At 35.1% G+C, this 26,654-nt stretch overlaps 1 protein-coding gene and 1 long non-coding RNA gene across 2 annotated transcripts in view; both read left to right on the top strand.

Annotated features, from left to right (window-relative positions):
* NALF1 (NALCN channel auxiliary factor 1) overlaps positions 1-26,654 on the top strand; it is a 443,602-nt gene that overhangs the window by 298,033 nt on the left and 118,915 nt on the right. The window lies entirely within an intron of this gene.
* Positions 14,810-20,227, top strand: LOC136285365 (uncharacterized). The gene is made up of 2 exons (XR_010719431.1): positions 14,810-14,929; positions 18,700-20,227. It is a non-coding gene; the product is annotated as an uncharacterized lncRNA (long non-coding RNA).

Here is a 26,654-nt window from a genome sequence, read left to right as displayed (position 1 = left end):
CAATTAATGCAATACTGGCTATGCAAATTGGGAGGAACAAAATAGGCATTTTATAGAGGAGATGTCTGTGGTAAAAGAGAGATAATCTATCCTACATGATATTTTCCCCCGTTGTAGTCTTTGAGGAGTATTTTTATAAAAGTTATATCTTTTTATTAACCTGTTACATAGATTTATAGCCAATTGTCTAAATGTCCATCAATATTCATTCCAACCTCATATGAAAACTACTGTGAGCCAATTATAGGAGAAAACAACATTAGCTTAACAATGTATGTATATAGTTATTTCATATATAATATTGCAAAACAAATAGTGACACAAATATTGCAAAACAAATAGTGACACAGATTTTCAAGGTATTACAAAGGTGTTAGCGCCTTCTCTTATAGGAGTATTTTCTTTCATTTTATAAAAGCAGCTATGACTGCAGCCACATTTTGTAATGGCTGCATCATTTTAAACATTTTCCCCAAATAAACTAGCTTCTCAATGTGTTTTCCACAACCTTTGTATTCCTCCCTTTACCAATACTAAAAAGTAGTTTGGCATAATTTGCCTGCTCTTATCTGTCTAGACTTAAATTTTCTTTTCCTCCTGTGATTTCATTGAGTCTGCTACAGCTAGTGCTAGAGACTGATTTTCTTTGAGATCCTGAAGCTATGAATATGTGAAGCACAAGGACAAGAAAAAAATCTTTGTATTTCCTTATCTAGTACCCAAACAGATTATGGGCTACATGAACTTGGTTTACATATTCAGAAATTACTGTAATTTGAAATTAATAATTCACTTATGAGATGATTTGGTATCTCTAGCCTTGCTTGAACTGGACAGAAACACTGTACCCATTTTCTGCTTTCCAGATGGAAAGATTTTCTGCTTTCCAAATGGAAATATCTTTTGAAAATGGCTCTTTTCAAAACTTGATACAAAAATCATTGAGCTCTGCTGCTCCCACTGACATGAGCAGAAACTGGTCTCCAAACAAAGGCTACGTGGTGATGATACCCATGTCCCACACCATATGGTATTTGGGAAACAAAGGCAGTACAGCGAGGAGAGGTGCTGCAGCTCCCCCACAGCCTGAAAACAGTGAAATACACAGACAAACAACAGTGATGATGTGGGTGGTATAGATTAAGCAACTTGGTCACCCCCACACTGTGTTAATCTCTTCCCCCTTCTCTGTAACCAAGACACCATCACATCATTTATCAACTCAGACACCACTTAGAACTTTATGTCAATGTTACGGAAAGGATTCATGCTGTTTTCTTTCAAACAGTAAGATGTCTGTTGCAAGTCCTACTGTAGGCCCCTTAAGTACCTGGTATCCCTCATTAAATGAATAATCAACAGATCTGAGGTGCTTCACTGAAGGTAGCCCAGTCAGACATTACTGAACTGATTTGGGACTTAGGGAGTGTGAGAGCATTGTTCTGAACAAAATTAGTAAAATGTCTCAAAAAACTGAACATTAAAAAAATTATTCTTCACCATTTGCTTCTTATTGCACCAAGCCTTCAGATCTCAGCAGGCTGTCTTTCATGCTTTTTCAGGAAATTCTCAGAACTGCTTTAAACCTAGGACTTAGTTTTAATCCTCCTAGTTTCTCATAATATCAGCCTTTGGCTTCATTGCAACTTAATTACAAACTTTTCTAGTGATCCAGTCTTGTAGGTCTGTCATTTTCCTTGAGTCAGTCAGAGATGTCTGGTAATAGAAGCAAAAATGTATGTACAGGTCCAAGAAAGAAAACACTTTTTACAGTAGATAACTCAGGAATTTTCCACTTAGGAAACAAAAGTATACTTTTTGAATAATGTGTTGTCTTGTTCTTCCTAAATTTCTTTACACTTAAAAAAATTTTATTATTCAAAGTCTTCCCTTTTGCGTGGCTAGCTTCATAGATGAAACTGCATTTTGTTGTTCCTATATTGTACCTGTTATTTTGATTTTTTCAAAAAATCTTTTTTATTATAATAGTACTTCCTTGCATTTTGGCTACCCTTCATGAAGGGAAGCCATCAGTCTCTTGAAGAAATATGTCAAATCCCTAAAAAATTACAGACTGATATCTACATAATGTTAAGATGTCCCACAATGGGACCACTTCATAATCTCTACCAAAATTCATACAAAATTCTCATAGCTGCCCCATCTATTGCTCTGGTAAACATTGAATAGTTAAACTTGTTCTAAGGATTTAAGTCAAGAAAAGGATTAAAACAATAAAAATAATTTTTCTTCTTACACCACTGAAATTTCAAAACTTTTCCTTTACACAGTCTGTCTTCCGAGATATGCTGAAATATTCGTATAGGGTTAGCTGATATACCTCTTATTGTATGTTTCAAGTGAAAATATTCAGGATAATATCTTTGAAATACTGTCACTTAGATCACTGCAACAATGAACTATGAGAGCTTGTCAACAAGTTCTCTGTTTTGTAGGTGTTACTCAAAAAAAGTATTGTCATACTCCTTCCTTTGGCTCATGGCACTGTAGATACCGTTTTGACTCTTTCCAAGCCACTGTGTGGAACAAGTGAACTGAGGTTTTGTTCCAAGAAAAGATTTCAAATAAAACCTTTCTTTTCTGCTCACATATCCAATTAATTTTTAACTCAGTGTTAGCCTGCAAACTCTGTTTTACATGGGTTTTTTTGTATGAACAAAAATCAAGTTTCAACTACATCATGTGTGAAATAATTCCATCTGTGTCAATATACCAACATGCCTTACAATGCACACTGGGAAACCAAGGTTGGAATATGCCTCATTTTCTTTGCATCCTTTTTCAGATGAGGTAGCAAAGGATGTCATTCAACCATGTGTTTTCTCTGATGTAAAAGCCATTTTAAGAACAGATTGACACTAATTCCTCCATCCATGCAACAAACTTTTGTCTTCTCTGCTTTGTCAACCATTAGTGAAACTCTAAGTTAAATACCTGAAATAATTCAGGTTAAAACTCAGAATTAAAATAGCCATAATATCTTGTGCTGCCTAGAGTCATATAGTGGTAACATTAAGAAGTTCCATTTGTATATCAGAGGGAAGTGGTAAGAGTAGGAAACGATGAAGCAAACTAATTATATATTTTTTTTTTTTAGTAAAGACAAATATTCATCTGATCTTTTGGGTTCTGACTTGTTTTTCATTCTCTCCTTATAAAAAAAAAAAGGCTACTTAATCTTTGTTTTCCATAGTGCCAGTTTTTAAATGAATTGTTCCTTCATTAGAATCAAAAGAAAATTAATTGTCTACTAAATCTAATTGAACAAAATTCCGAGGATTTAATTCATGCAGTTATGTTTGTGAAAAACACACCAAACAGTTATGGATCAGATATGTGTATGAGACCTCCTCCCCCCCCCCCCCCCCCCCATCTCCCAAAAGCTGCATGTGGTCTTAGAGATACATTACAAAGTCTTTTCAGGAAAAAAAAAATATTCGGAATGACATGATTTAAATTAATGTTTGTATTTCTTAGAAAGAGACACAGTCCTAAGAATTGAAAATTAATAGCAAATAGCTTTCCCCTGGTTTATTCTCTTGATTTATTTTCCTTGGTAACTGGGCACATATTTTATAATCAAAACATATTAGCATTACATATCTCAAGGAAGGAAGCTTTGAGAGAATGTGGTCTAGTCACATTGGGTTTTTACCACAAAAATACTGAGCTATTAGAAAATGTGTACTTTTTTATTACTGATGTAGCTATATTATAAATGTCCTTGCTCTTCTGTACCACAACAGATTATAATTATTCTCCTCTTTAAAAACTGAATGTGCATCATGTGTGAATCTGTATCTTCTCCATGTTATTCCTGCAATGTATTTTCAAGGCTAGGATAAATGATTGCTGTGGTGTTGATATACATGATTTCAAGATTGAAAGAAAATTGTAGCAGGGTGCCTTTCAATTCTAGCAAATCTGAACACCCAGTTGATTTGCAACTGAATAAAGATTCATTTTCACACTCATAAAACTTCCATATTTCAAAAACATTCTTGTTCTGCGTGATAGTGATAGAGACAGTTTCAAAGTATGAAAGAACAATGCAGAAGACTTAAATGGGATAGAGAATGTCTTTTTCAGATCCCTCCTTAGAGAGACTGAGAGGAAAGACTTTTATGCCTGGGTCCTCAGTCACTAGCTGAGTGTGAAAAAGGGTGCGCTCTTAAAGTATAAGAAATCTTTACTATGGTTCTAAGAAACTTATTCCATTTTTTTTTCCTTAAAATCAATGAATATTAACAGAATTATGTGATTTGCATGAGCAGCAATTTTCCGAAAAGAAGCAGAAGCAGAAAATTCCCATACAATTTAGACAGCTGGCATAAATGGCATCATTGCTACTTAGCTCTCTTTGATATAGTTATACCTGTATACATTTAGCTGTTAATTACGCAGTGAAGAGCTGTTTTCATCAAAGCACTGATACAGCAATGGATATTGCATAAGTTAAAACAAAAATTAATCATTTAATGCATGAGTAATCAAACGCATCCTAATGTAGTGCAGGAGAGAGTCAGAGAGCTCTAATACATTCAGGTTCAGAGGAGACACAAGGAGGTAGAACAATGATAAATTATTGTTGTTTCTGTTCCATTTATTTAAGAGCTGGCTAAAACACTGTCAACTAAATGGGTCATCTAACTTCTCACTGTAGAATGATTTTTCCTGAGGTTTCCCATTAGTGCTTATTGTACCTCATCTTTTCACAGCCCTGCAGCTGTGGGATTATTAATGTTATTTCTTAGCTATCTCAGGAAGGTGTTTTCACATGATTCTAGCTCTGCCAGTTCACCTGCATAAGTATATGACATTTTCCCCATCCTGTTCCCTTCAATTCAGAGTACTTTTCAGATTCAACACAGGCTCCCACTTAGCTGTGCATCATGCTGTTGGCTCACAGTGTTCACCACAAAGCCTTTTTGCTCCCCTGCTCTTTTGTTTTTTTCCTAACATCTCTAACTAGCAATGATAAAATGACTATTTTAATGATAAAATGAGTATTTCTTTTTAAGTGTTATTTTTACAGTAAATGGTAGCACGTTAGTGTGAAAACTTGAAAAACATAATGGCAAAAAATCCTTCATCATCAAATATGTCGACTGACTTTATAAAACAATATATATTTATCATTTTGTAAATCATGAACTATATTATGAAATAAATGTTAAGATCTTTAAGTGAAAATGAACTAGTATAATACTAATCATAATCAGGTCCTCCTTTTTCACGTTCTTGCATAGCACAACAAACTCTTTACATATAATATAAAAACACTTCACTAGAGCAGGTTTCTCAGGTCCCATCCAACCTTGAACACTGCCAGGGATAGGGCATCCACAACTACTCTGGGTAACCTGTTCCACCACTCTCACAGCAAAGAACCTCTTCCTAACAGCTAATTTAAACCAAATCTGAACCTTCTCATAGTTTCAATCCATTCACCTTGTCCTGTCACTACATGCTCATCTAAAACGTCTCTCTACATCTTTCTTGTACCCTCCCTTCACACACTGCATGTGAAGGCTGCAATTAGGTCACCCCAAAACCTTCTTTTGTTCCAGGCTGAACAAACTCAATTCTCTCAGCTTTTCCTCGTAGAAGGGGTGTTCCATCCCTCTAATCATGTTGCTGGTCCTCATCTGGATGCAGTACTTCAGGTGGGGGTCTCACCATGGTGAAATAGAGTCAGCATCATCTGCCCCAACCTGTCGACCATGCTGCTTTTGATGCAGGCCAGAGCACAGTTGGCTTTCTGGGCTTCAAGCACACATTGCACAGAAGCTTCTTTCATTTGTGTGCTTAAAGAAGAAACTGTTTGAAATGGGTTAAGTAGTTTTGGGACAAGTAATAACTTTTTTCAGCTGCCAGCCCATCCATTGACAACAGTTCCTTTAGGCAGGACCTAAATCTGTCTCTCTCCAAAGTCAACACCTTTCACAGCCAGTCTCCTATCCTAAAGCAAGGCCTGCACGTGCTTTTAAAATAGAACTATTAAGGAATTACAGTTTTTCAACTAAGAAAATAAAATTGCAGTTATCATGTCATGAAATAGCCAACATGGGGGTAAAGAATTCTACCTTTATCACTCTCACTGTGCTTTGATGTGATCTCACCATCATCACTGAGGTGGATTGAAGTAGGCAAGCCTCAGCCATTCTGACACAGCCAGGAGAAGAAAAGGTACTTTATTAACAAAGGATGGAAGTGTCTATTCCCCTTATTTTTCTGCTTCTGACTCCAAAACCCTCTCAGGCCTTACCACAGTCAGAAAACTGACTTAGTCTGCTGTTTCTGTGACTGTTAGCTGACCCCTGGGTCTCCTAAGTTTCTGGCAACTGGACATGCCAACCACTGAAGTCCAAAGCCCCTCTGCCATTGCTACAAACTCAGATGTGCACACACAAAGCAAGGTGCACATACAAGGGCACTCACTTTCACACACATTATAGATCCCTAAGTCACCCAGTGTGTACCTAAATCTTCTCATCTCCTCACACACAGGGTCTCACATTTACTAAAGGGTCTTGCCAGGAGTTGGACCAGAACAATAAGCTCACTTGTAGGTGGCCTCTATCCCCATGGCCTTCCCATTAGATGGCCTCCTGCCTTCCCCAGTTGCCAATTTACAGATCCTTTTGGGTTTTTTTAGGGTAATCCTAGAGTCATGATTGTTCAACTGTGTTGCTCCCAAACCTTTTATCCTACTTTCCAGCTGGTCCAGCTTCATTTTCAGTCACATGATGGTGCAAACAGCCCAACTCATCATGCGAGTTCATTGGCCTCTGTAGTTGCTGGTACCAGAAACAGACAAACGGACAGACGGAGAGACCTGGTCTGATTCCTGTTTCTGGCATGCAGCACACAGACCTACAAACACATATGCACCCTGAAGAGTCCTCTCAAGAGGAAAAGAACTGGAAATTAGCTCAACAAGGAGAGGACAAATTGTGTTGAGTGGGTGCAGGGAATGACCTGACCAAGCAATTTGATTACCTGGCTGGGGGTAGCTATATTAGCTAACTTCAGCAAAGAGGACATATGTTTCAAATATAAGATCAAGCCAATTTAAAAAATTAAAATAGATGAAGAAAAAGGATTCTCTGCTTTGCCTAGCATGAGTTATCTATGTCTGTCACTAAAAAATCACTATGCTGTTCATCTGCATTCTGCTCTTTTCTGAGTAAAAAAAGAGATTATGACATTTTTACCTTAATAAATCTATATTCAGCTCTATATCCTGTCTAATCAATATCAGAAGGTTATTGATATACTTCCAACCATTTTAACATTTTTGTTTTTTTCTGACACAGACATGGTAATACGACTCTATGTAATTGAAGAAAAAAGGGTGCAAAACATTACAGTCAAACTTCCAAGAATCCTGAGGGGTTGTGTGAGGAGGTTGTTCTTGCAGGGGTGTTTTCTTTTAGTCATTTTCTCATGACTTTTGAAACTGGATAAACTGTTAGCATTCTCTGGAAATCACATTGAAACTGCCTGCTTTTCTATATTCCCTAAAATTATGTTTTCCTTCCAGAATCCATCATAAAGAAGATTACTTAATATCTTGTACTACTCAGTAAGGAAGGATCTTCAATATACTGTCTTCTTTGACAGTATATTATCAGCAGTTGCAGTGCTGATAGCATGACTTGATGAAAGTAACTGTTTTTAGGGAATAGAGAGATTTTTGTACAGGAAAGGAAATTTAATTATCTCATTAATCAGTTCATCACAAAATATTTGGACCTGACACTCAACAGTGAAAGCTGGGGCATATGAACAATGGAAATAGTAATGATATTGTTGGTGATGGTGGTGAAAAGAATAATAATGAATAATATTAAAACATGATGTTCTTAATCATCCAATAAGTAATTAATCTGATAAATTAAAAACTCTTTGTGCTCCTCGAATATCTGCAAGCAAATAAGATTTCCTTGGAAATATATTTTCACTGATATATCTTTCAGCAACCAGAGAGGTTTGAGTTGGGTAATTGAAACAAGTAGTCCTTGGGGGACAAGCTTTATGATACTCTTTTTCACCTATTGGAAAGATATTAGCGATTTAGACACAGCAACAAGAACAGGATTAAATATTCTTTGTTTACGAGAGCAATTATTTTTCCACTCACACATGTGAATGCAAAATTTTTAAATTCATATTTCACAAAGATGTATTGTACAAATATCCATAAGAGGTTGAACTAAAGGAAGTACACACTTTTCTATTTTTAAAAAAGTTGGCATGTATTTTATTAAGATTTAATATTCCCTTAGCATTCCTTTTGACTTCTACAGCACTTTCATTATTATAGCCTACACAGTAGGATATTTCATGACAAGGAGTAGTAATGGCCCGTGTTTCATGCACAAGGTTAGGAAAAGGTGCGTTTTTTGCTTCTCTGTTTATATTTCTCCTTGAATAAAACCACTCCACATAAGCCACATGGAGCATATACAGAATTTTCTACATTTCTATATACCAAACCTTCTTAGTTGGTCTGAGTTTAGGGAGCGGAAGGGGTGAAATAGCTATATTAGTGTGCAATCACCTTTGAGTTATTATATATCCTGAGCTGCTCATTCCAAAATAACACAACCTATTAGCTATTATACATCTCAAGTTCATTGTTTCACTGTTATATACTCTATAGTGAAAAGAGCATCTATATAATGTCATTAAAAGATACTAGCCTGACAAAGCTATGAATTTTCGCATGATTTGGAAGATCACACAGATTTTACCATCGAGTCAGAGCTTTCTGCCAAAAGCAGTTTAAACTGTTATTTCTAAAAAGAAAGAAAATAGTTGTTTTTTTTTAAATTTTAATTTCATTTTACCAGTTACCAGCTAAGTTTTCAGTCATGGATGCTCATTGTACAATATTATCTGGTCATGGTAGGACTGAACTGTATGGGTTGCACTCCATGACTGATGATTTCAAAATCAAATGGCCTTATTAGGTGAATTGCTACCATTTATCCCAGCATTTTTGGGTGCTCATTTAACCAATAGAGTGGAAATTGTTCTCTCTCCATAAAGTGTGAGATGTAATCTTTCTGACTTTTTTCTCCTGTTAGTTGATGCTGGAAATCAAAGTAAACCTGTACACTGGATGAGTAAATTCTTCCTTGCCTCCTTTAATTTTCAAGGGCTAAAAATACTCTAAGTATTTAAAAGTACTCAAACATTATTCTGTCTAAGTCCTGCCTAGTGCTACTCCCTGCTGCATGCAGTTTCTTAGCTTAATGGTAAATTCAAAATTACAAGTATCTGTTGAGGTATGTGAACAGTGACTGCAAAGGTCATGGCTCTGTAGAACAGTAATGAAAGTAACATTACTTGGCACTATATTTGAAGTTATTGAATTCCTCATCATTTATCCATAATAGGAGGGCCAAGGTCTAATTTCCAAATCCCTGACAGCTGAAAGCTAGTGTTGCTTAGTATAGTAACTTGAACTTTCTTGTTTTTCCAAGTTTACACAAACTGTATACATATTCACACAAAGATAAGATATTTCAAGTCCCAGGCCTATTCCATCCAACCTTAGTCAATTAACTGAGTGTAAAAATTAGAATTATTATTAATGGAAAAGAGATAGCTTACCTTAAATTAATCTACCTCTTTTCAATACCTATGATGAAAGTTCTCATTCTCAAGCACAGGTACTTGAAGATGATGTCTCCACTTAAAATTTGAACTCAGACATCAGAGTTTGACAATATTTGAATTCATCAATGGAAAAAAACAAAACAAAACAAAACAACAACAACAACAACAAAAACCCACCACGTTTTAGAATTCCATTAAAATTAGATAATGATACTTAATTTGTTACCTGAAAAAAAAGTTGTTTTCCAGTTAAAGAAACCAAAGTCAGACAATAGAAGTCAGAGTTTTATCTGCTCTCCTAAGTTCACTCCTAAGGGCAAAGAAGGGACTTGAAAAGGATCTGAAAGGTCCTGAAGCACCAGGATTTAACCAGGTATTGCCAAACTTTCATTTATTCTCCAACTTGGGGTAAAATAATAAACTCTGCTCTTAAAAAAAAAAAAAAAAAAGAAAGAAAAAAAAAAAAAGCAGCTTTATTTTTTTACCTCCTCATGCTCTCCAATCCCCTTTTGGTCCATGGATGCATACTTCTAAAACACATTTCTTGCTGATGGACCACGTCCCCACTCTAACTTGAGAAATAATCTTTTGACGGGCCAATATTTAAAAATAGTTAAGAAATTATAACATTATGGTTATGTTTTTCAAACATATTTAGAGATAGCTAAGTAACCAGAAAAGGATAAATTTTAAGGTGGCCACAGTGCTGTAAATGAAAATTAAAGAACACAACAATACTTTGTCCATTTTTAAGTCATTTTAAATGCGGAAAAAGTTATCTTTTTGCAATTTATATGCCAGGAGTTACTCCTGAGTACCCTTAACAAAGCTGAAAGCCAAGCTAGTTCTTCATTTTGATCCTGTGTATTAAAGGGAGATCGGAAGTAACAACAATTTTAGTAACATATCTTTCTATAAATTATGTGGTATTCCATGAACTCTTCACTCAGAGTTCAGTTACAACCTGTAAGCTGTTGCAGGTTTGTTTGGGTATTTTTTTTTCCCAGTAGGTTTTATCTAATTCACCATCGATTTACCAAAAATCTCAGTGGAAACAGTGGTGCTGACTAGGGATTCTGATGGGTTCCAAGGAATTAAATTCTGTATGACAGCTGTGTCTTGTTTACAAGGTTTATATTCCCTACCTTTGGGTATTGCAAGGTTTAATTGAAGTTACTTATTCATATCTTGACAGAAAAGCTGTCTGAAGATCATAACAACTCTTGAGGTAAGCAGAAAGAAATTTGCAATCAGTTGCGGACCTATTTGTCTGTTCTACTGGCTTCATTCTTTTGTACACAAAAACTTTATTATTCTTATGCCAATTTAGAAGGGATTTTGTGATGAGTACACAGGTAATGTGTCAGTTTAGCATGAGCCAGGCATTTAGCAACTCACATCATAAAATGTGACAGATTTCCCAATTTCAATAAGATTTTTTAAGTTTACAAGTGAGCAATTTTTATTAACAATTAATTAAGGAAAATTTAATCACATTCAATATTTTTAAATATCTTGTATTCAATATTTATGGTGTAGCCACAACTTTTTGTCATTTAGTGTACACACTATTAAGACAGTCTACTCATTTGTCAATTATAGACACTCCTGATGAAAACTCTTACCTGGATTGGTAATGTTTGGATTTATTTGATTTCCTGTGTATGGTTGCATACTGGAATACAAAACCTTTGCATTTTATTTTATCTTTACATGTCATACCAAACTTATCAAGTGCAAGTGCATCACTGCTCTACAGCTTGAGGTATAAGTCCACCCATTAAGAAAATATAAAGTCAAATTACCTTAGAAGATTATTATTACCATCTCTTCTGCTGTTTTCAGAAACAGAAGTAGTGGACTCTAGTTTTTAGTATAAGAGTTTGAAACGTTTTCTCAAATCTTTTCCCATATCTGAGAGTCTAAAATTTTTATCAGTATTGTGCTACTTCTCTCATCACTTGCTCTTTAGGTGTTTTCTTCCTTTTAGTCATGAATGTAGCGTAGTGCTGGGGGAAAAGAAACAAATTATTTCTTTCATTATATCAAAAAGTTATTTCCTTTATCTTAAGAAAAAAAAATCTGCTTTGTTTAACCGTTCATAATTTGATTTCTTTATTTGAAAGGGAGGGAAGAAGCTGGACTTGGCAGGTGTGAGAGAATGGACTCTATTGTCCATGCAGCCAACAATATCTTAATTTTGTTCTTGTGATGAAAGTTGTTCATCTCTTAGCTTCTTCTCCAAGAGAATAATGTTATCTACATTTCTTATGACTTATGAGAAATTTCTCAAACAATAGAAGGAAACTAAATATTTGAGTGGGAAATAGATTTATTATTTTTGCCATTTATCTATAAAAACAGGTCAATTTTTCAATTTGTTGATAAACAGCAAAATCCTTTGTTAAAAAAAAAAAAATATGCTGACATTCACCGGTAGAAGAAAACATGGTTTGGTCTTCTTTTTCGAACATAAAATGCAAAGAATACTCTTTTTGCTCAGTTCTCTCCTTAGGATCCTTTTCCTTAAAACCTTACACAAAATAGCTACCTAATGCTTTTATTTCTAATGGAAGACAGTGTGATGCTCTTCCTGCATCATGCCTTCCACTAACCCTGCTGAAGAACCATGTACTTTCACTGAAGTTAGTTTCATCCTCCATTTTATGTTCTATTATCTTTTTACTCTCCTGGTTGGACTGAATGCACAGTCTCTTTAAAAGCTGCTCAAGATGTCTAGTTTTGCATCTATAGACAAGCATCATCTTCTCCAGTATGCTTAAATTATGTCCTAATTTTTAGCTTAATTAGAAAAAAGATTACTGCTTTCATGTTATCTTTTCCTTTGTGGAGGCCAGAAAGGAGGAAAAATACACCAAACAGATGGGTTTATGCTTCTTTCCCCCCCTCCCCCTATATATGTAAACAAGATTTAGATATATGAAGTATGTATTAAGCCCTCTGCATTAAACATTAGTGCTGTTGAACTTCTCCATTAAAATGATTGAAAAAGACCACAAAATATTTTTACATTATGTGACTCTTATCTACAAAGAAGAGGGCAGGTTTTTTGACAGATTTTTTTTTTTCCCTTGAAGCTCTGTAATTTCTTCAAGTACTACCCAGTACTGTAAGAACTTATTGCTCTAATCAAATGATATCTGAATTTATATTATAGCATACATTGAAAAAGATTGAAGGCCTAACTTTTTCTTTAGGCATATGTGTTCACATGAACACCAAGTACAAATGTGGGAAATACAGTAACTTAGATGCAGCTGGGTTTATCAATTTCTTCTCCATTCCTACTTTTAATATTGATGATCTACTGATGGTTCGTCTTTATTCTTAATATTACCTCCTGCTCACAGTACTACAACTACTTTTGTCAGTTGAGGAGAAATTGGTTAATTTTTTCCATTTCTCTTTTTCTATACTACAGTTGCTTTTACTGCTGATGGACCTCCAGAACGAAGTGTTCCATTACCTTTCCAGGGAAGGAGTTGAGGCTGACTTGCCAGTAGTTTCCTAGGTCCTCCTTCTTGTCATTTGAGGATGGGAGCAACATTGGCTTTCCTCCTGTACCTGGACACCTCTCCTGTTCTCCATGATTTTTCAAAGATAATAGATAGTGACTTAGCAACATCTGCCAGCTCCCTCAACACCCATGGGTGCGCCCCATCAGGGCCCGTGGATTTATGGGTGTTTACTCTGCCTAGCTGATCTCTGACCCAACCCTCTCTGACCAAAGGGAAGTCTTTCTTTCTTCAGACTTCCCCTCTTATATCCAAGAGCTAGGATTCCTGAGAGCTTATCTCAGCAGGAAAGTCTAAGGCATAGAAGACATTCATTATTTCCATCTTCTCTGTGTCTTCCATCACCCATTTGGTTCAGCAGCAGCCTCACATTTTCCCCAATCTTCCTTTTGCGGCTGATGTTCTTATAGGAGCCCTTCTTGTTGTCCTTGCCAGACTCAATTCCAGGTGGGCCTTGGCCTTCCTCTTTCATTCCTGAAAATGTTCCTATAGTCCTCCCATATGGCCTGTCCCTTTTTCCAAATCCCATAAAATATCTTCCCTCTCTCTTGTATTTGATAGAGGCTCCAGGCTCATCCATGCAGTTTTTCTGTCCCCTTTACTTGGTGTCTTGCTCCTACCTTAGTTTTTGTTATTTGTCTAGTGGAAGAGATTTCTGTGTGCAATATCATTTTTAATGTATCTACTTTTCTCCAGCAGCAATACTTTTTAAGGATTTATATGACTGCCTTGTGATTTTTGTATTTATCTCACAACTGAACAAGTTTAATTATCTACATTATGCTTATAGCAACAAATGTGCTTTTTAAAGGGTTTTCCATCTTCCAACATCTATAATAACATAGTATTTGAAGTTACCATCCTTTCAAAGTCTCATATCTGACAGAATTGTTTTCATTCTTTGTGTTCACTTAGAATGGTCAGAAATCATCGCACAATTGAGCAACCCTCAAAAGCATAAAAGTAAGCCCCCTGTGGTTTTCTTGTGCTTTAGTTTGGCCCTGATTGGCAGCCAAACACCCAACCAGTTGCTCAGTCCAACTTACCACAAGATGAAGGAAAAAACAAAAAGACCAGTAGTGGAAAAAAATTCATGGATGAAAGTAATCATGAGAAATCACCCACTAGTTACTGTCACAAGCCAAACAGACTCCACTTTGGGAATTTATTACTAATTAAAATTTAAATACTGATTGAAATATTCTGAAAATAAGGCAAACATTTATGCAATTATTGAAAGCACCTCTCCTCCTCATTTCCTGATCTTTACCTACCTTTTTACTACTGCAGGCTCTTCAGTGAAGCACAGGAAGCTAGTGACATTTCACTTCCTACCATTTCTGTTTCTTGCACTTTTCTCCCAGTTCACTTTCTCCCTATTCCTTTCTGCTGCTCCAGTGTAAGTCCTCCATATGTCACACTCCCTACAGGAAAGTACCCATTCCAATATGTGTCCAACACAGGCTGCAGCCCCTCCAGGGGTTTAACCAGCTTTGCTATGAAGTATCTACTGCTCACCTGACCCTGGTATTCCACCTGCCTACCCTCCCACACCACCTAAGTGTGGTCCTCTTTCTCAAATGTGTTTCCCAGAGGCATCTCACACTTGGCTGAAGGGCTGAGTTGTGCCCTGTGATGAGTCCATCAGAGCCAGCTGGAGCTCCTGTACTTAGCACGGGGCAGCCCCGGGCCTCCTCTCACAGAGACCATTCCTCCAGTCCCACCACTGTCAAAACTTACAGGTAACACATCCTGTTACATTATCCCATTCAGAAACTCCCAAACCTGATAAAAACATGCATTCAAATCTGGCTAACTTTTCTTCAAGGCAGGGTTACTAAAGAACAAGAGGACTTTGGCTTTTTTTACTGTTTTTGGTGGTGTCAGTAGCTTTGATGCTGGTTTGGATTTAGTTTCTGTTTTTAAATGGTTAATTCATATTAAGAGACATACTATTTAGGGAGCAAAGGAAAAAAGGAAAACAGCAACTAGGGGATTGGAAGCAGATACTAAACAAAGGAATAATAATGAAAAATAGTTTCATTTATGGTAAACAAAATGTCAGCAGTCAGCTGCAGATTTTTTAGTCAGATGCTTTGTGGTTTTTAAATCAGATAATGTGTGCCCTAAAATGCTGGAGATACTTTTATTTCATTTGCTCAAGAAAAATCAACTAGCTCTATCTCTACCTCTACCATTTGCACTTTAAGTTTCTGCATTGTGTTATCTTTCTTTGCTGAATAGCAGTGCTTCTCCATCAGTGCATATGGCATCTTACAAAGTAATTTTCCTGCCACCGGATGATATCAAATAGAGACCATATAAGTGAAAAAAAGCGTTTGTATTTCTTCTTTCCATTTTTTTACTCTCCCTATATTTGCCCCCTTACTTCTTGTCATTTGTGGTACAGTTAAGGACTATACAATAAATTTTGTATTCATCCTTGTCTAAAGCTCTGATATTGCTTTGTCTCCTTTTTAGATATTATGTTTGGATTTTATGGAGTCCCAAGTAAAATAAAAACAGTAATTGTTTTCTTAGTCATAATCATATTTTATTGAGAAATTAGGATCTGCTACCATGGGAATGGTATATGAAAATCCAGGTGTTGATTTTATATTGAGCTTTCAATTCCCATCTATGTATTTTCAGGGTTATTTTTTGTTTGCAAAAGAAAGGTACATTGCTTACACTGCAGCTGATCAAAATGGCCATGTAAATAAAAAAGTCTTTAAAACAAGTGTAAAGCAAATGCCCATCTCGCTGTTAGTAACTTTTTACTTGTTTTTCTGGTAAGTTGGATGTAGTTATACACAATACAATACTCTTCAATTAAAAAAGTATTTTGGTATGCTTACAGGTCACAGGATGTTCAAGTTCTTTATCAAAAATCTAGGATTACTTTTTTAATTGCTTTTGAAATGTTTACCCAGTACGGTTCCAAAATTACTTATCTAAAAGAAGTGGATATTAAGCTCCTCTCCTATGAGCTGGAAGATAAGCTTATTTTATATTTGCTTATGAGGGATTTATGCCGTTAGTGTTTACTGAAGTTTATGAAAACAAAATATCTCTTCATTAAAACATTATATCCTCAATTCTGAACATGGGAAACTGCCATGATTGGCAAAATGCAGTGTGAGTAGGAACTTTTTTCTACTAAATGATTTTTTTTGCAAAAACTAAAAATGCCATGGGTTTGTAGGGTGACTTAAGAAGGGGCCTTTCTGTCACTGTACCTGACAAAAAGCTATAGGTGGGGTTTTGTTCAGACAATTGCATAAGAATTGCAAGAGGACTGTGGGTTTAAATGCACAGTAAAAACATATCCTGGTTCTAAATAGGAGATATGCAGGTTCTCCACCTCAGGGCTGACAATTGCACTGATAGCAAGAGGGGCTGGAAGTAATACCTGAAGGGCTGTTAATTTCAGTGTCCAGACCCCAGATCCAGTATCAAGTTTTTCTGAGAGGCAGTTACTGGCTTCAGGAACAACAGATTGACGTCTTGCTTCAGAATTAACATGTGCCAATCAAAGAATTGACACGTGTCACTCTGGCTTAAAAGCCAAGGAAAACCAGAGTTTTCCAGGAGGAAGACAGGATGTGACCTACAAGGCCATTTTGCTGTGATTTAAAGGTAGTTTGAAAGCAAATTGCATCCTGTGAATAAAATCTAAGCATATAAAAGTTTACCTAGCTGAGGATGGCTACTGCATTCAATTTGAAAAAGTCCTTTTCTTTAAAGTTTCTCAAAGTTGTTTTTTTTTCCTTTAAAAGACCGTATGTTACGTCATTTATAATCGCACATAAAAAAGAACAAAGAGAAACCAATCTAGTAGTGTTTATTTTCTTTCTAAGCTTGTAAAAGCAGAGGTTTCCAATAATTTCATAAATTAATTAATACTTTGCTGTAAGTTTAGGTACTGGGAGCCAGATTAAATGGCAAAGGCCATGATCCACAGATGGATTTTGGTGTCTCTGTTCTGATTTAGAAAGGTACAAGAGTATTTCTCATCACACTTGAAATGGTCAGCTTTCTTTAGGGATTTAAAGTTCTATTGTTAAGTATATGAATAGAAAGAGCTTAATAAAGTTGGCTGATTTAACACCTCTCTCCCATTATCTTTCCTTAATCAGGATCCTTTAGGCTATCAGGTGAATGTTTCATAGGCCTGGTTACAGGAATACACACTTTAATATGTTTTCCTTTTGAGGAAAAAAAACCAACCAAACAAAAAAACAACCAACCAATCAAATTACATATTCATTATAAGAAAATAATTAATTACTTTGCATTTAAAAAAATAAAAAGGAATTAGTCCTAGTTCCTGCTCTGGATGATGATTGCTGAATATATTGCACTGAAAGTAATATTGTGAAAGAGACCCGAATCCCTAAACCTTGAATATGCCAAGACAGAGTTCTGGGTGGAAATACCTGGATGTACCTACTGCAAATATCAGAGGAGGGCAGCTTTCAGCCGGATTTTTCCCAGAGAAGTGATGATTTCTCTTAGTGCTGAATTGCTGCATAGAAAGCAATCAAGGCATCTTTTTTTTAGCTTGTTTCATGGTGAGTTTATCCATTTGCATGCCTGAAGGCAAAGAATGTAGTCCATAGTTAAGAATCTTGAATTGAGGTAGACATTTTCTTCCAGATTATCATTGAATTCTCCCTGACAAAGAAGTATTAGTCATACTCATTTCCAGTACTCATTGTTCAGTTTAATCCCAGGTTTCTGGCTTCTGTAAATCTCATTTCTATCATTTGAGCTTTCTAAAAGTATCATTAAGATTGCATGGATTCCTGATCTTGAAAATGTAGGCTTCATTAGTCTTGTAAAGTTAAGTCCAATGTTGTCTGTTTGGATGGTAAATGGAAGACACTAGATTCAAAGATTCTCAAGCTGACAATGGAAAAAATTAAACACAACACACTGATTTCCAGCATCGACCCAATGCCTCTTATATTCAGTGGGATCATAGAAGAGACATGTTCTAGTAGCATTTTCAAGTTAAGTTTTTCCATTAAAGATGTAAAATGTAATAATAGAAATAATAGAAAAATGGATGTATCTTTTCATTTTCCCACAAATCTTTATCCTTTATTGCACTTAGAAATATAGTGGACTCACTTATGGAGGTTACTGAAACATCTCTTAATTTTAGACTTGAGTGATGAACACTGTGAAAAAAATTTTTTTAAACGTTCTCTGTATTGTTTATCTGAAAGCAGTGATACATTTTCTTTATTTCCAGGGATACAAGTAGTTTCATAAATAAAACAGCTGCTACCTCAAAGGAAATTGTTTTCTATATAGAATGATGATTTTTTTGTATATCTGTATACCCATCTATATACATGGGAGCAACTAAGGCTGATAATGATACTCTATTAAATCATTCCCATTTGAACACTACTGCAAATTCACACACATTGTATGTTTGAAAATGTTGTGAATTATGTCTATCCTGTATTTTCTCTTTCTATCCCTATTTTATTCCCCAAAGCCAACAGAAAAAACTGAACTGTCCAATTTATATCAAGAATGAGAGAACTAATTAATACAGTGCAACAAGAAATGTCATTCATCATTAATGTGATGAAGATAAATGCTACGGCTGCAAAAAGGAACCTTATGAAGATGACTGTGGCTTGCAGGAAAAAGGAATATTCATTCATCTTGACTGAACATAATGGTCTGAGAATTCAGGAAGAAATAGGACATTGGGTACATTCCTTTAAAGATATCTTTAAGACCATTTTCACTGTTACTGTTAGAATCCTTTAGCCATTTTCACTGTTACTGTTAGAATCCTTTAGGATCTATGAAAGCATTTGAAGAAATGTCTGTAGTTAATGCCTTTATTCAATTGAGCATTGGAGATCCTCCCTGCAGAGTGTTAAAAGTCAAAATTGAAAACAGTTGATCACTACTTCTTTGAAACAGGAAAATAATTTTAGTTGGGTGCATGGAGGTATATTTTGAAAATCATGTCATAAGTTTAAGATATTATCCCTATATACAGATGATTTATAAATTTAGTCCATTATACATGACATTATCAGTTCACAGGTTTTTGGCGTTGGCCAAGACAATGTACAGGGATGCAAGATGCATCAGCAGTTTCTCTCTGATGTGATCTGGTTTTTGGTTACCACCAAACAAACAAAAAAAAAAAAAAAAAAAAAAAAAAAAAAAAAAAAAAAAAAAAAAAAATTAAGTTTAATTCACATTAGGTAATGGTCTGTCAACATGAATATGAATGCCCTAATTTGGACGTGAGAGGTTCTGGATAGCATGTTATCCTCATGTTACAGATACAAGTCATTCAAACAAACAGTGTTATTCCATGGCCTAACGGCAGAAAATTGAGAATGCACTTGAATATAAAACTCTAGTGAGACAGACTTTAGCTCTGCCATTCTTTGAAAAACAGTATTTTGAGATCCACTTTTAATTTTCCTTGGTACTGAAGAAAATGTATGCGTACTTAAATTAGCTCGTTCACTTTTCTGTTGGTGTGGGCTGAGCTGGACTGGGTTGGTTAAATGCTATCACTACCATTGAATTGCCATGCCAATGACTAAAGAGTTAAAGCATTCATAAAGGCGTTTTTTGAAGTATTTATCATTTATTTTCTCTGCCTCAAAATCATGGGTTTGGGCCTGGAATGTTAATTACTTTATTTGTTTTTCCTTTTTACTGCCAATTTTTATGAGCCTTTCTCTCAGAACTGACAGAATTGAAACTTTTTTATTCTTTTCCAATAATTATTTTGAAGGAAAAATTGGTAAGTTGGGTCATGAATGTTCCTAAATAATATTCACACTCAATTGTACCATATATGCAGTTGTTGAAAGGATATTATTTCCAACTTTGTAATATAATATATTTTTAGAGTTAGCTAATTTCTGTTTCTTGGAAACTTGATCTCCCTCAAGAGATAGTAAATAAGCATGGGCATATTTGTTTTCTCAAATCTGTTGTGGAATTCTAAAAGATTGTGAAATCTCATTAAAAATAACTTTAAGTTGTTGGATGCCTAGTTTTACAGTATTAGAAAAAAAAAATACTTTTAAAAAACTCAGTGTTGTTTCTTCACATATAGTATTTTAATAAAAATAGCTAACCTGGAATTAATTTAATAAGTGTTTGATTATGAGATGAAATACCTTAGAAATATACATTAAAATATATTTAAGTCTTGTGAAGCATGCAATAAAATCAGAATTTTTTTAGATAGGTTTTGAAAAGCTTATACTAAAAACTCAGCACCCTCAGTGGCTGTTGTTGGCATTTGGCATAATTTTTGGCAAAGAATAATTCAAGGTTATATGTATTGCAAGGATATGGTAGGATTCTTAATTTGATGAAGGACAATATTAGCTTCCTCTGATGCAACAGTAGCATTAAAAGTAAGTTGCAAAAGTCAAAAAATATTTTGCACTCTATTGATCATCTCATTTTTTCCTTTAAGTTCTTTATACTTCATATTTCTAGTATTTTTCAGAAAACTACCAGATATTTTTAGCCCACAATACGGATAAGAGGTGTTATTAAAGGAAATGTCTTGATTTGCAGCTACTCATAGAACTAAAATTAGGTTACAGGTGCAAAAGTGAATTGTGCGGGCATAGGTACAGTATGATATGTTTTACATGTTTTCCTTCTGTCTTTTTTTTTTTTCCTGTTACATTGCTAATTCCAGCACTGAATAATATTGAAGCAATTAGCCTATTAATCAGACCCTTTAGTTCTGGTTGGACCACAAAGCTTTATTTTGAAACACATGAAACTGTTTAATAAAAATTCACTTAGAAATTTGTGGTGATAAATTCTTTTATTTAACAGTGAGCATTTTGTGTGTGAAAGATTCACCATTAATAAAACCACTAAACATACTGTTGAAAAATAATTAGAAAAGAAGTTTTAATTGTGAACTTTAGAGCGTGTTTCTCAGCTGTGATTGTCCATGCTTATAAAGCAGAAAACAAAGTGATCCATGCAACCCGTATGTTCCTGAAGCTTTAGACTGTGTGAGGCATATGTGTATCTTCATATGCATCTTCACTTTTAGAAAAATGATGGTGCAATTCTTAGTGCTGTCGCTTGTCAAAACTAAGATACAGGAGAGATGTATTAGAAACCCATTTTTAAGAATGCAGAAATGGTGTTTATACTATAGTGAAAGGAAAAAGAAGCCCCAATATTCATGTGTTTCATTTAATTCTGAAGTAGACTTTTCTGTTCACTATTAAGAAAATATAATATATAAAAGAATTATGCAGGTTCAAAGGACATTAAAAGGCCATTCAAATTGCTCTCCTCTTAAGATCCTCTATTTTTTCTTAAAATATTCAGAGTCTTCATATCACTGTAAAGCAATAGATTTTTATTTGTTATATTAATTAGCTTTAAAAATTCATCAATAACATATTTGATCACTTTCATGCTCAGAAAATACAAAGTTGCTTTTCAAATACTTGTTTTCCCTGGAATATATTATAAATTGTGTATTTTTAGTAAAGAAGAAGATTGTCAAATCTCTATATTGTACAAAAATAATTAGTTAAGGAAAAAAAAAAGCCATTTGTCTTTTGAACAATTCCCAAATCCATTTATTTCCTCCTGTGCTGCTTGTACCAGAACTGGCATGTGTCAGATTCCATGAAAGAGACAAATTAGAATATACAGATGTGCTGGACCTCTTCATTTCTCAAACCTTCCTGATAACAAGTGATAATTTATGCAGTGCTGGTCTGCAAAAGGCTCTTAATCCTCTCTGCTCCTCTGTCAGGGCTGGCTTAACCCACAGCTGGGAGTGCTGGGAACTGGAGGACAGTAGCCAGCACACTCTGGTCACTCTCAAGTTGTCATCCAAACTCCAAATCCACCAGGATCTCACCACAAATCCAGTCTAAATTTTGCTGCAGAGCAAATATTCAGCAGAGACTCTTTTTGTGAGAATACAGAAGAGCACTTGGTGGGGATTTAGAAAACAAAGCAAAAATGTGTTGGTTTTTGAATTCCTGACAAATATGTGTCTGCTTAGTACCTGCTCCTGAGCATTTACAAGGAGGCAGGCAGGAATGTGGTGATATCCTTACACATCCTATAATTTTTTTAAATCTTAGCTGCATCAATATATTGATGTCTGTGTTCATGAACTGCCATTTACAGAACATTGTTACGATGCTGGGACAATTTCTACAGATTATAACAATTTACACCCACGGTTTGCAGGCATGGCTTGACAACTGTTGCTATATTTACTATGTTAACTGCTGGTCCATCATTCCCAGTCTTTTGTTAAAATGCAGTAATGTGGTTTACATTACAAAATACTGCCTACACTGGTGACCTGATATTCCTTTACACTCCTTATTTCACACTGTGTGAAAACAGAAGAAATGGGCCACTCCACACCTTCTGGAATAAAACATTTTTACAGGATGCATTTTGGTTTCTTTGTAGAAATAAAGGTTAACACACTAATTACAATTTCAATTGGTGCTATAGCAGTTGTGAGGAGGATTGCAGGACTGACAGAAATTAACTTAAATGGCTATTTTTACTAATTAGGGAAATAAAATTAAGAGGGTTGAAAAGCTGCAGAAGACAAAGTCTTGGGTATACTCAAGGCCAGATTTGGTCAGCAATTTCCTCTGTAAACAGGAAGCAGAAGCCTCCATAATCTAGGTGAAAATGGTCAGCAACCTTCTACAGTACTTAGACACACAGATCTGTAGGGCAGGATAGAATCCACTCAAGGATACTGAAGGAGCTGTTGGGAGTGTTCACCGCACCACTTTTCATCATTTATCATCAGTCCTGGCTAACTGGGGCAATCGCAGCTGGCTGAAAGTCAGCGTTATACCCATGTACAGGAAGAGCCTCTTGGAGCATCCAGGGAACTATAGGCCTCTCAGCCTGACCTGATGCTGGGGAAGGAAGATACTTAATTTTTAATTTAAAAATATTTTTTTATCAGTTCATTTACACTTAGAGGGTTTTTTGTTTGGGTGTTTGGTTTTTTTGTTGTTTTTTTTTTGGTGTTTTTTTTTGTTTGTTTGTTTGTTTTTTTTTGGTTTGGTTTGGTTTGGGTTTTTGTTTGGAATTTTTTTTTTTTTTTTGAGAGTAGGATAATATATGGTTTACATTTTTAGAAGTTATCTCTAGCCTGTTTCCTAGAGGTTCTTTAGCATTTTTGTCAGGGATGCACAATCCTTGAGGTCATCTTTATAAATTTTAGGGATATTATAGGTTTAATCTGTTTCAGGAATTTATTTTTAAAAAATCAACAGATTGTTCACAAATATGGAACTAAATTTGAATGATAGAGCTGCTGAAAACTGTGTGACTCAGGGGAACATAAACCAAGTTTGAACTCTCTTGACAATTACAACAGACACAAATTGATTGCTAATTAATTAACCATTAGGTAAACAGAGAGCTCTTAGTATCCCAGTTGTGAATTTATATTGATTTCTGCACTGTAAGCTTTCATATGCTTTGTGGCCACTGAATATTTTTTGTTCCATGCATTAAATATTCATTTTAGCATCAAACAGAAGTAAACAAAATTAAAATTCATGTTCAAAAGATCCATCTAGGTCTTCCAATGTCTATTCTGTGCCAGGATTTTCTTCATACAAGTTTGCTTGAGCAACTTCTGCAGAACAGCACTACTCTTAATTGGAAAATAATATTCAGTATGATTAAACTGTATGCTGATTGAATATTTAATTTCATTTTTGACCTGAAAAAATATATGTGAATACCATGATAGATTCATCTCACTACTCCGGACTCTCTCTATTTATGTATTTCTTAATAGCCCAACATTGATGCTACTCTTCAAACTTTTCACAACTTCTACAAGATCTTTAGGATTCTACAAGATCTTTAGAAAATCTTGTAGGATTCTACAAGATCTTTAGAAAATGATATATCCTTGTGAGAAAGAATGCAAATCTTCCTGTATACTTCAGCTGTGCTGCTTTATTACAGATTTCCTGAAGAGATCTAAATGAATAGTGAAAGTTTAAGGTTTTATCTGTTGGGTTTAAAAAAGAAAAATGAAGAAAACAAGCTGTCAGAATTCTAGATCTATATTTAAACCTTCAATAAAATTTTCAGAAAATTTTATTTTCATGAATAAACTGCATCCCCACTTTCTTCTGAATTTAGTGATGTAAAGCTTTTCCTCAGAGACTGAAGGCTGGGAAACTAAAATTGTGAATTGGCAGAGATGTTTTGAGGTACTCTGAGATAAAGCATTGATGTGAATAATAGTTGATGCACATGTTTAGCTTTCTCGATGATGCTGGTTGCCTGGTAACCAGCAAAAGGCATATGTCAGAGAGGAGTTCAAATGAAACAGATGACATCAATCTCAGAAAGGTGAGGAAAAGGAAAACTACTGATTAGCTCACCCAGACTGGTATATATAGGAATCCTGTCATGTTTTCATGTTGCTAAACATCTAAGCTGATTCTAAACCTCAATTTATCACAACACTTGTGGTAGCTCTTAACTAGGGATGGCATTTGTGTCTTTTTCAGATGATTTTAAATGTTTACTTTCAGAATCTGTATAGTGTCCCTGCTCAGCAGCGTGTATTGGAAAAAATATTGTTTTCTTTGTTCTGCCACTGGCTGAGCAGCAGCTTGTTTTATTTTATAACAAAGTCACACTCTATTTTGCATGTGGAGTCACTGGACCTTCAAAGAAGGTCACAGAACCTGCATGGGGAAGTCACAGGGCCAAAGACATTTTTTTAAATATTAAGGGGTTTTTTTTGTTTGTTTGTTTATTTTTGGGTTTTTTTGCATATTTCTCTGACTGAGCCTTTTATTCTACACCAAAAAGTACACAATAATTCCAGTAATGTTTTTAATCTTGTTTTACCAGTTACTGAGAAAACTATATATATCTATAACTAAACCATACAAGAAACAGTCTAATTACAGTTGGATACTCATTTTTTTCTGCAAGCTATTAGGATTCACATTTTCTGTGTTTTTCACGGACAGGTGTAAAATTTCCATTAGGATTTCTTTTCAGGTGGTGGTAATAATTCTAGCCCAGTATCTTACTTGTTTAAAAACTTCAAGTTATTTATATTTTAGAAGTCTTTGTTAAGGTAAGTTATACTTTTTCATTCAGAAAATCACACAACGTTATTAAAAAAAAATGTGGGTTTAGAGTAATGACTTTATTCTAATGATGTTCAAAAATTATGAACCACCTTTGGATTACTCTGTCCAATAATATCTACCTTATACTTGTATATTTAGCCTAAGCTTTTCCTCTCATTGCCCTTTGTTGTCAATGGAGAGGTACAGTGTACCTTCTTTAGATTGTGTCAAATTGACATCTAAGGGTGATAATTGTTTCCATTAACAATGAATGGAATACATAGCTATCACTGGCTAAAAACTCATTTTTTAAGCATTAACTGTCAGAAGGAGCAAACCCACCAATTAAGACTTTGTTTTGTTTTGTTTTGTTTTTTCTTTCTTTTTTTCCTTGAGTAAGTAGCAATAATATGATGGGAATAACCACTTACATTTCAATTGCCAATGCTCATTAGTAAACTCAGAGTTGCTAATTCAGAAAACAAGCATTAGTAAATATTTCTAAAAATATTTGATTTAGGTAACTTGCACATAACTAGGGCATTACTGTCATGAAAAGATCCAGCCATGTTTTTCCATCTGTCTCATACATGAAATCAGCTACACACAAAATTATTTTTCTTTTTTTTCCCATAAATAGTTGCCCCCGTACACAATGCTTTCTCCAAGGCTTGCAATGAAAATAGGGAGTCACAATACTAATAGGCTTCTAGAGTGAAGCCACTAAACTTTATTTTCTGCGTATGACTTTATCTTTTTGAGTTCTCATCCTCTTCACTGTGAAAACCTCCACAAATTTTCTGTGAGGGCATGAGAGTAGGATCCCAGACCTCATATCAGTAAGATTGATTACTGGATGTTTACAGAGAAGCTACAATGAGTATTTCTAAGAAAAGTCCCACAAGATCTCACATCCCAGAGATAAAACAGGCCTCAAGTGTCTGTCAGTGGTAGCAGAGGTGCTGCCTCTTGGATTGCTGAAGGAATGTTTATTCCAGGCTGTTTAATGGGAAAATTTAATTTTACTTTATGTAATCTAAGATGTGTAATTTAATATTGCTTTAATTATTAATTGCTTCAACAAATTTGGAAATATTTAAAGTCAAGATGAGGCATAATAAAAATACAAAAGGCATTATTTTGTTATTGCTCATCCAGAAGAATTCACCAAGTCACGCTCCATCAATTGCTGGTAAATACCAGCAATTCTGGCTAACCAGGCAAGTTCCAGAGGACTGGAGGTTAGCCAATGTGATGCGCATTTACAAGAAGAGTAAGGAGGATCCAGGTAACTACAAGCCTGCTAGCATGACTTCGGTGC

Source organism: Chamaea fasciata, unplaced genomic scaffold (assembly GCF_029207755.1).
Source record: "Chamaea fasciata isolate MVZ Bird 193981 ecotype frontalis unplaced genomic scaffold, bChaFas1.0.hap1 SCAF_2, whole genome shotgun sequence".
NCBI classification, from domain to species: domain Eukaryota; kingdom Metazoa; phylum Chordata; class Aves; order Passeriformes; family Sylviidae; genus Chamaea; species Chamaea fasciata.
This window is presented reverse-complemented; position numbering and strand designations above follow the sequence as displayed.